Here is a 5,476-nt window from a genome sequence, read left to right as displayed (position 1 = left end):
ACACAGCTCAGCCAGGAAGCCAGGATTTAAGCTGGGACAGCCTTGGGGGGACAGTTTCAACAAGAAGGGGTCTTGCTGGAGGCAACCAAGGTGGTTCCATGCTAAGTGAGCTGGGTGTGCAAATCTAAGGGGTGAGGAGAAGACAAAAACGACCAAAAAGGTAGGTTTGGGCAAAGGAGGAGAGCTAGCTTTTCAGAGACACAATGAATGGAGAATATGTCCTAGACCCTCATTTTATGCTGGCTCACTGTGGAGAGAGCTCCCCTCGTGGAGTGATTCATGGACACTTCCATGTGTGCGTCAGGGACTGGGGCAGTGACTTCAAGAGCTTTGACTTAAAGAGTGATCCCTCTGTATTTATGCTTTTGATGTACATTTCTGCTTTCCATCACACCCTGAAAGCCCATGGAGGAAGGCACCAGTCCTCTCTCTTTGTGTTCCAACATTTAACCCAATGCTCTCAACAGACAGTTCTTTTCTGTGATGTGAAAGAAAAGAACCAAGAAAAGTTGATTTGGTAGGAAAATAAATTCAGGGCTTCCCTAGGGAAGGAACAGGACCTTAAGGCTTATGATGGGGTATCTAGATAGACGTGCTGGAAAACTTTAAACAGTGATAGTCCCCTGAAAGCTGCAGGACAGCAGAAGGAACACGCCTCCCCCTCCATTGTCTGGTTGGAAGACAGTGGGTCCCCTTTGCCTGAAGACTATGTGATAAGACAGTGCCTTCTCGGAAAGAGAGCTTGTCTTCCTCAGGATCTGCCACTTTTGCTCCTGACCACAAAATCCATAATTAGGGCCAAAAATTAGTGTGACTTGGGGTGAGCTAACCCTTATAAGGGGAGACAGGGATATTAGAGCAAAGCAGGTGTAGATCCTGGCTGACGCATCTAGGCAGGAACCATGATTCTGCCTGGGAGTGAACTGTGAGGGGCTGGGATCATGGTGGGGAGTGGGAAGCTGGCTAATGGGGAGTTTGTCAGTGTGGGAGCTCTCTCCCATCACTCAGGATTTAACTCCTTGGCAAGAGCCCCAGGAGTCGGGTCTACTACCCTGCTTGAATAACTCTTAGCAACTTGGAGAAAACATTGGCCTCTGTACAATGAGCAAAGATGGTGGGACTGCCTGGGCCAACTCTGGAGGAAAGAATCAAAGACTGAGAGTAGTGGGTGTGCTGGAAAGGTCTCTTCTATAAGATCAGCTGACTGGGTTTCTTGGGAGGACACTTCATTTCTGGAGGGGGTAAGGAATGCAGTGGTGAGAGGCACCAGCACCAGCATCACTAACAGACTCAGCGGTGGCTCCTTCCGCAGGGCAGGGCTGACAGCTGGAGATGCAGTTACAGAGCTGCTCTCTCTGGTTGCAGTAAGGGTAATGGAATCTTCACAGTAGCAGAGGCAGAACTTAATTGTCAGGAGCTAGATGGCATGTTTGCTGTAAGGACAGTAAGTGTGTAATGACAGCTGGAGTGGAGGGCTCCCAAGAGGGTAGTCTGTAATGGGGTCTGTGGCAGAGTCTGTAGGGGACTCTAGAGTGGCTAATAGAATGTGGTGTATCTAGGGGCAAGATAAGTGGGTCTTGCTTAATATACTTAAAGTCTTTGTACATTTTTAAGTAAAAAGAGATCAAGATCGGATGATCAGGAGGTCAAAGTCAGCCATCTCCCATGGAAAGTTACAACCTCTTGCCCAATTTCAAGATCTAAGCTGGTTCTTAACCCAGAGCTCACTGTCTGAAGTAGAGGCCAGGTCCCTGGCAGGAAGGCCCTGTGTCTACGATATATCCTGCATGTGTTGTATGGTACTGATTCCTTCCATGCTTCCCTTGGAAACTAGGGCCAACTATACACTAGAACCATACACTAGAAAAAGGGGGATATCTGGGTCTTTCCAGGGCTCCTGAGAATAGCACTCGAGTTGACACTGATAGCCAGGGAGCCAAAGGTCACTGTAGCTTCCCTGTTAGAGTCGAGAAATGTGGGGGTCAGAAAATAAAGTCCTTGATGAAGTCTGTCTCAATACATTGAGTCCATGTGTCCTGCCCACCTGCTCACCTCCACCTCCCACCGTGCAATTGTTGTTTCCTTGGTTCCAGGGTCCATAATCAGGTTAACCACAATTGGCAGCTGGTAGAATCTTCAGGATAGTTCCTTGACTATGGAATAAGAACTATCATAGAAGGAAAGACCAAGTGGAAGCCCTTCTGGCCACGAAAGTAAATACATCATTTCAGAGGGATAGCAGAGATTAGTGGCACCCTCAATGATTCCCATAACTCAAAGTCTGACCAGACAATTCAAAATGGTGTCCTTCTTAGAACCCCACTTAACCCACCAGTCTAACCCCTGCGAAATCAGGATGGATCATAGCAGATGATAGTGGATTATCACAAACTTAACATGTAATACCCCAATTGTAGCTGCCATTCTGGATGTGGTATCTCTATGAAAGCAGATGAACTCAGACTGGGAATATGGTGTGCAGCTCCTGACCTGAAAAGAATATTCTTTCACTACCTGTCAGGAAGGAGGGCCAGTTCTCATTTCATGGGAACCAGAGTACGCTCTCCCTGTCTTGCCCCCAGACTATGCTACGCTCCCACTCTAGTTTATTCTGATGAGATTTCAGTTTTTCAGGAATCGCAGTGAATATTTGAAGGTTGGTCAGCTAGTTCTGCATATTAAGATAGGATCAAGACCTAAAAAATAGGACAAGTTTTTTAGCTGGTCTATGTTCTCTGTTCTGTGGGATGCAATCTCAAGAGGCTGTCACGGTCGAAACCCTCAGACTGAGACTTTCAACTTGGGAGGTGGTAGTAAATCTATTTCGATGAGTGGGGGAAAGCCCTCCTCCGGAAATCACGTGTTTCTCGAGTCTGCTCAAGGAAGTACTGTTGTTTGTAGCTGGCGTGATGGCTTCGAGGTTACTTCAGGGAGTTGGAACACTGGCCATGCAGGTTCTCAAGGCCCACGGTCCCAGTGGAGTCGCTGCGGTGCACACCATAGCATCTGGAGGTGGTGTTCTTACTAATGACCAGGCGACTGGGCTGGAGAGGGAGGTCATGATGGCTGCCAGGAAGGACTGGACCCATGCAATATGCTAGCCCCAAAGGCAGCTGCAGGCACCAAGGAAGACCCTAATTTAGTCCCATCCATCACCAACAAGCAAATGACTGCATCTGCGAAGAGGACAATAGTACCATCATCAGGTTCTAGCTGCACAAAGGCAAGGTTCAGCAATGCCCTAGTTGTGAAGCCCATTACACGTTGGTGCCCCACCAGTTGACCCACTGAGCCTCAAAATGTGCTGTGAGGTTTCTTCTTTCCAATAACGACTGCCCATTGCATTGGCTCCTTCTCCCGTATGAAATTATATATGAAATATATATATATATTTCTTTGAAATTGCTGGTAATGAGTCACGGGAAATTATAAAATGGTTGCTCACCGTATTAATGAACTTAGGGAAATTGTCTAGAGACTTTGAAATCTTGTGTAATCTTCTTTCCTTAAATCACCTGTGTACCCCAGTGTGGAAAGGCGGTGTATGCTCACTGTCATTTTATTCATACGGTGTATGCTTTGTGCTGGCAATTTGAAGATATCTACATATTTCACTATTTCCTTCAACACTTAACTAAGGTAAAATGCATCTGTCCAGCAACTGTTTCCCAGAAATAAGATAAGCAGTGGACAAAAACTAGCTAAATTGTCATTTAATTGGTTAAATCATCGTTAAAGAAACAAGAAAATGCCATTTTATGTGGTGTGGATTTTCAGAGATAAAGAGAATCAAAAGCCACAAAGAAGGAGTTTCCCGTGGTTGGACCGTGCATCTACCAGGAGCAGATTCGTGCTCTGTTCCTCAGAGCTCTTGTCCAATGGGAAAGAAAGAAATGTCTGCAAGCAGACAGACCTGGCAGGAATAACTCTCTCACTTTGTCTGTCATCCATCTTGTAGGATGTCCCCCAGTGGCCTCTGAACAAGGCATTTTGCCAAGAATTTTCCCCTTCCCCCGTAAGCATAACATCGACCATTAACTTGGAGGCTGGTTTTACGTTTCTTAATGGTCGTGTCCCTGACACCTGGGACTGTCACGGCCTCTTCTTTGCCTTTAGGGATAAAACTAAACAGCTCCATACTTAGAAAGCAATATTTTGCTTTTCTTCCAGAAAACCTTGTATGGGTGCTTCGAAAGGTCACTGGCTTCTTTGAAAATGATACAGAAGATTTGATAGCTTTGTGTTGTGCGACAAAATTTCAATGTAGACAGTGCACTAGGGACAAAGAACGAACAGATTACTAGTGGAACGAGTATTCAATTTTCAGATCTCATAATCCTAAGTTTTATTCACCCTTTTCTTTTTTCAAGGCTTGTGTGAAATCATGACCTTCACAGATCCACCTGTCCCACCATGCACAATTTCACATTCTATGTTCGCCCTGGAATCTTGTGCTATCTCTGTAGGGACAATGTTGTTCTGAGTCGTCGTTTGTACGTTACTATTTCATTATGGTTTTTCTACTTCAATAAAACATTCTGAGTCACTAATCCACTTTTGTGCAGTAGAGCTAAAATGCAACATGTGGGTAAAAACACAAAGGCATGTTTAATTAACCGAACGGTACCATGTCAATGATTTGGAAGCCCTTAAACCGGAAGGTGGTATTTCCTACTGACCGGGTGGTGTTCCCTCCGAAATGATCAACACAGTTTGTAGCACATGGGCAACCTCTAAACTCATAATATTTTTAGTACTTTATTGGCATTTCTGTGAAAATCCTAGTTAGCTTACATTTAAAATTTATGGCATGTATATGAACAAAATTGGTTTATAACTTTTCCTCTGAGGGCTGCTTGATAGACTGCTAAGGATGACCTGTGGTCTGTGAGCCACACGGCTCTGTGGTTTCTGCCTTTTCCATCCCAGAAATTATATCAGGACCTGCCTGTATTTTTAAAAGATTACTTTTCGTAGTTGCCTCTTTTACATTTAATTCTCCATTCCTGGACTTTATTTTGGCATAATGAATAGATAGGAGGATACCTTCATGCCCAAAATGTTACCTTATTAACTTAGTATTATCGGTTAAATACTTTTCATTTTCTCCCCTTATTTCAAATGCCACATCTATCATGTAGACTTTCTTAAATATCTTAGGCACAATTTCATGGGCTCCATTCATAACAGCCCTGCATGTGGATCTTTCTTTGCTTTCTGTTGTCTTCATCAAACATTCTTTTCTTACTCCTGTACCATACAGCCTTATGGAAGCTTAATATGTTTTGATACTTGGTCGTGCAGAATTCACTTGACGTCTCTCCTATTTTTAAAATTGTATTGGCAAATTTTATTCTTTCCGAAGGGGAATGTATGCATGACTTAGTGGGTTTTTTTTGTTTATTTGTTTGTTTTTGGTTTTAGTTTTTATTCACAAGGCTTTGGGATATACGGGGAGCACTCTGAAGATATAAGA

At 44.2% G+C, this 5,476-nt stretch overlaps 1 pseudogene; it reads left to right on the top strand.

The window, feature by feature from the left end:
• The first annotated feature begins 2,909 nt into the window (after positions 1-2,909).
• On the top strand, positions 2,910-3,291 carry LOC125093971 (cytochrome c oxidase subunit 5B, mitochondrial-like; annotated as a pseudogene).
• The last annotated feature ends 2,185 nt before the right edge of the window (positions 3,292-5,476 follow it).

Source organism: Lutra lutra, chromosome 2 (genome assembly GCF_902655055.1).
Source record: "Lutra lutra chromosome 2, mLutLut1.2, whole genome shotgun sequence".
In the NCBI taxonomy this organism is placed as follows: Eukaryota; Metazoa; Chordata; class Mammalia; order Carnivora; family Mustelidae; genus Lutra; species Lutra lutra.
The sequence above is the reverse complement of the archived record's forward strand: the minus strand, read 5'-3'. Positions and strand labels throughout refer to the sequence as shown.